This window comes from Brassica rapa, chromosome A10 (assembly GCF_000309985.2).
Source record: "Brassica rapa cultivar Chiifu-401-42 chromosome A10, CAAS_Brap_v3.01, whole genome shotgun sequence".
In the NCBI taxonomy this organism is placed as follows: Eukaryota; Viridiplantae; Streptophyta; class Magnoliopsida; order Brassicales; family Brassicaceae; genus Brassica; species Brassica rapa.
In genome coordinates, this window is record NC_024804.2 from 6747245 (window position 1) to 6753244 (window position 6000).

Consider the following 6000-nt stretch of genomic DNA (forward strand, 5'->3'; position numbering starts at 1 on the left):
TTCCTTCTACATCGACAGAAAAATCCATGAAGAGCAATCATCTCAAGAACAAAAGTTCTGCAGAAATTACTCTGCCATCGATCGATGTAACTGTATCTACATCGATCGATACTACTCTAAACCCTAATCTTTCTATTTCTAAATTGAATGATTATGCAAACATTGATTACGGTTTTCTAACACCTGATGAATTTGGTATTTTCAGGGACCCAGATGGCAACGCACGTGCAATGGATGGAAGGATTTTACAAGTGTCCAGAGAGGACATAGCAGACATCCTTCAAGTAGCCAATGGACCTGACAACCTATTCTCACAGCAACGTGGCACTCCAGACGTCATTCAAACAGATCCTAACAACCACGCAGGAGTCGCCACAACAGAGACCAACCCAGATCTATCACGCCAACCAAAAGGGCAAGCATCGATCGACGGTACAACGGAGACATCGATCGACAAGGTAACACCAACGTCGATCGATATAGATGAACCGACGCCGATTGACAGACGGTATGAATGTGGGAACCACGCTTTCGACATGTACGGAGCCAGAAAGTTCACTTGGGAACAAAGGGACGAGTATGGAGTCTACAGAGATGAGCGTGGACACGCACGAGGCGTAGCTGGTGAGATGATACCTGTCACAAAGGACAACATCAGGAAAATACTGGAAAGAGTATCTCTTTTTGAGGAGAGCCACATCTGTCTTCCAGAACATGCCACTTCCTTCACACTCACAAGACTGGCACCAGAACTCTACACCAAAGATGAAATCGATGAGATGGTGTTTGGTATTTGTGGAGCTCAGGAGAAACTGGGAGAGGAGCTCAAAACATTGGTAGAAGATACACATCAGCCTTTGGATAGAGGCTACAATGAGCTTTTCAGATGTATGGCAGAAATGAGGACAGAAATTGAGAGTTTACGTCAGCAACTTGAGAAGGAAGCTACGACCTCAGCATCGATCGACGCACCACATGCAACATCGATCGACGTCAGTCTTCCTACAGCCAGATCCCTGCAGAACCGCAATGTTCAACACAACACAGGGATGAATGGGAAGTCTCATACATCGACACGAGGATAAACGACGTTTACTGCCCTCTCAACAACAACGTGGACTGGCTAAGCACTAAAATCGAGCTACTACAGCAAGATCTGGACACCATTCGCAAGAAGGACCAACAACCAGCCACATCGATCGACATGTGTACCTTCACATCGCTCGACGCCAAAGTCTCAGCCATGAATGAGAGGCTGAGGACTTACGAGGACATGCATGACCGCTTTATATCACCAGTCATGATAGATTTAAACAAATTGTCTGGTCAATTACTTCATGCCCAAAAGGATATTGAGAACATTACTAATCAAAGTTTTTTGCAGGCAAAATCAGCATCGATCGATAGGCTACGAGGGCCTTGGATCGATGGCAAGAAACCTGTGGAGTTACTTCCTTACACAGCAGCAGAGGTTGACAAGATCACATCCAAGATCTACACTGCTCTAGACACCATGGAGGAACGACTTGACAAACGCTGCGATGACATCTACTTTCCATTCGACAACAAAATCAGTGGACTAGACAGCCACGCAGAATGGCTACAAAAGAAGTCAAAGCCATTCAGAGGCAACTCGCAGCTCAACACACCAGATATCAGCATCGATCGACAGAACACTGGCGAAATCGATCGATGGCAACTCGCCGAGATCTACCAACGAACACATAATCGCATCGATCGACGCCAAGTCTACACCAATCGGCGAGCAGCTGATACACAAGACGGTAGAATCAATGCAAAAGGAACTGACAAATCTTTCAGCATACGCCTATGACAACATAGGCTGGCACCAGGTCAGCATTGACAATGTTCAAGAAAGGCTACAGAACATCTCCAATGTACTTGAGAAGATGGATGACAAATGGACAAGAAATGATGAGGCCACAAGAAGTTTCATTGCATCTTGGTCCAGAATGCGCAGAGATGACGTGGATGCTTGCTTTCCAACAAGCAGCTGCTTCTCCACCCAATAGCCAATCACTACCACAGTCAAGCTAAATGACTATAACCAAGCGCTGATTGGGAGGCTACCCACTATTTAGTATTTTATTTAGGTTTTATTAGCAAGCATTTATTTACTTTCGTTTTATTTCTTTCAGATTTAGGAGACTCAAGTAGGAGGACCTGAATATCGACCGACGACGAGACGTCGACATCGCTCGACATAGACAACCACATGACGATCGATGTAACACTTCAACATCGATCGATATCTAATCCGGTCAGATGTATCTTCCTTACTTGTTACATTTCGTACATCATAAACTATTCATCATAACTCCGGCTGAGTTACACTGGGACAGTGTAATTTAAGTCTGGGGGGAGATTTACTGATATAATTTATTTTATTCTTATGTAAAAAGGAATTTCAAATAAATTATGCTTAGCTATTGAAAATAGGGACTATAATCTTATATTGATTTAAACATGAATATCTAACCAATCTTTAGCACCATTTTAGATTTACTGATTGCAGATAGCACTAAAGATGCTAAAGCGGATTAACCTATCAACTACACACTTGCCTTGAACCGTATGAAGTAACCAAAGCTGATTTCCAACACTAAACCTGACCTAACCGCTTGTCTTGGGGCTTGGTATACATGGGATGTAGTTCTTCAGACAGGTCTGAAAGGTAACGCCTGGTTTAGATTATTTATCACATTTTCTCTCTCTAAATTTCGACCCTAGATTAGTTAGTGAGTACTAAAAAAATAAAAATAGTAATAATAATAATAATAATAATAATAATAAATAAATAAGATATATTGTTTAATTAGGATGAGTATGAACAGGACTTGGTGGCTAAAACCATTAAGGCTTGATTCATAAAGACTCAAATAAAAGAGTTCGAAACGGGACTTGGAGGCTTCAAGGCTCGCTTTCGCAAAGAACTCTTGGATATAGGTCAAAAAGAAGTGACCAGAACTTGGTGGCAACCACCATTAAGTTTTGATTCATGGAAGCCTGTCCAATCTTGATCACTGATCCTGCAATGGAAGCAGACTTTAACTCAAGAGAGAAATTTAGAGAGAGAGAAACTAGGAACTAATTCTTACCTGCAGCTCCAGATACCTGTCTGAAATCCTTGCATCCTGTGATCGATACTCCCAAGGTAAAGCATTCACTTTATATTTATGCTAAGAAATGAAATCAGTAGAGGGGATGTCAGACGTGAATTGATGAGTTGTGTTATGTTAGAAATGGTTGCTAAGCTAGGATATTGCATAGTGTACTTTTGTGATTAGGACTTTTTAAGTGTGGTTGCAAAATTGTTGAGGAAAGATTTCTATGTTTTAAAATCTTAAGTTCCCAAATATTTTTAAACCTCTTTCAGAGAGACTGCATGTATGTTTTGCTTGAGGACAAGCAAAAGGGTAAGTCTGGGGGAGTTGATATACCATGGATTTGACCCATTTTTATCCATGGTATATAAGTATTTTACTATATATATATCTATATTTTCTACTCTTCTAGGTATGTTTTCAGGTTCAGATGCATTTCGGAGTAAAGCTATGACTTTGGAGCATTTTGGAGCTTAAAGAACATTTCACCCGAGCTGGCCACTTAGAGGTCGACGAGAGGAAGAACAATCGATCGATGCGCATCAGTGCTGACAATCGATATCAGGAAATGCCTCGACAGATGAAGATTAATATCGATCGATGTACACAAGTACCATCGATCGATGTCGAGACACCAGATGCGACATTTTAGATTCAGCAAACTTAAAAACCAAGGCCAAGCCAAATTACCAAAATGTCCTGACGAGTTTTTAACCTAGTAGAATATATACTGCCTAAGTGTTTTGACGGCAGGGAGAGCTTTTCTAGACCTAGTTTTGTTACAAGTTTCATTTGGGAGAGAAGATCACTTGTGATTGGAACTCCTTGTTTCTATTTATTTTCATCTATTCTATGAGTTTCTATTTCTCTATTGATATGAATTGCTTTGCTATGTCTGAGTAGTTCAACTGTTAGATCCAGGGTTCAGATAGGTTTGTGGGATTAGCCCCAAACTATAGATCTGCCTTGTTGTGATATTCATGATAGATTTGTATTCATTGCTTGTTTTAGCCTTGCTAACTAGAACTTGATCATAGGATTGCATATTCAAGCACCCTTGTTATCCCATCCTGACATCTATCTATCCTATTAGGATTGCTAGAGAGGGCTAACCGCCAATTTAGAATCTTAGTAGGGCATTTCATACTCGCGCATAGGCCTGGCTAGAACCCGTCGATCGATGTCCTCAACTGACAATCGATCGACGTTGGCAAAGGTGTATCGGTCGACGTCTTAATAGACTATCGATCGACACTCTCTCGTTATCTGCATATTAACCGTTGAGACACGAGATCTAGTCCGTTAACCAGTGGTACATGCGACAGCTGATCACTGAGTTAAGCGAATGAGCTCTAATATATCATGCATGCAACAGTTAGGCATCTATAGGATTATAATCTCCAACACCTGAATAGTGGCCCTGCATCTAATATCATTTCCAACCAAGTTACATTTATTATTTACTCGCTTGTTACTATTGCTATTTCATTTAAACATTTACAACTTTTAGAATTAATAAACACTAGATTTAATTGTTCCCTAGCTCCTTGTGGATTCGATCCCTAAGTACTACATCTGAACCTCTTTTGATGAGAGTAACACTTCTTAGGGTAATTTGAGTGGTATCATTTATGTTGTTACGACTCTCAAATTTACGTACCTTTGTTTTAATTTGAAATTAAATTGTTCAATATTTTATATCACTGAATGGGACATATGAAGCTCATTCGTTAGCTGAAAAGAAAGTAAACAAATAGGTTAAATATACTCCCTCCGTATATTTTAAGTAGTATTTAAACATTTTTATTTTGTTTCATAATAAGTGATGTTTTTGTATTTCTAGATAAAATTTAATGTCAATTAAAATTGCAACCAATTACAAAATACTACATGTTTTTCTATTGGTTAGACTGATTTTATTTAATGCAATTTTATGTAACCAAGATAAATTGTATAGAAATTTATATTTTTTAATCTTTGTGTAAAAACCTTAAATACCAATTAAAACGGTACAGAGGGAGTAATATTTAATGGAATGAATGTACAGTTGTACACCATAGAACAAACAAAATCTTCGGTGGTTGCATTTACATGAATGAGCTTCGCCTTGAAGATCAAGTTATCAGTTAAGCCCGCTTTTACTGTTGCACTTTGTATACCATCGGATATGTGTGCTCTTCTTGTGGGCGCCTACCCGAGAATGAGAGTTTGAATGTTCATATAGTAGAGCAGCTATATTTGAACCATTTAAACAGAAGCTTGATGAAGCCAAAATAAACTCAAGCCTTTTTTTTTTAACACAAAAAACTCGAGCTAAAATCATCGATGCAGAGCACATTTTATACAAACACTGCTAGAAATAAACATTTCCCCCGAAACAAAGAGACACATTTGATATGCGAAGTCTATAAACAAATTCTCTTTTCTTGAACAGTCTCAATCTGCGAGGCTCCAACGTCAGATAATACATACACATAGCCTTAGTTGAAACCTAAATTACAGGGACATTCAGTACTAATCAAAAGATATGGTTACTCTATACATAGGGGCAAAGAATACGTGAAGGGTGCATTGCTATTGTGTAATAATGAGAGAAACCAAGATAGGGAGTAGGCAAAAGACATGCATTTTTTATTTCTTAGTGCATGATTGCTCGGCAGCCATAAGGATGAATAGAGACACAAGGAAACTTGACCATGGAATGCAGGTAACATACTCACATGGATCAAACCGTCTGAAGAAGTATTATCGATGCATGTAGAGTTTTAGATCAGATTCTTTAGGTTATAATTGATCTCGATCTTGTGATTGACTTAGGTTTCTGTTTGATCTCAGGGTATGACGTAAAGCAACCAACAAAATACGCAAGAGCTTT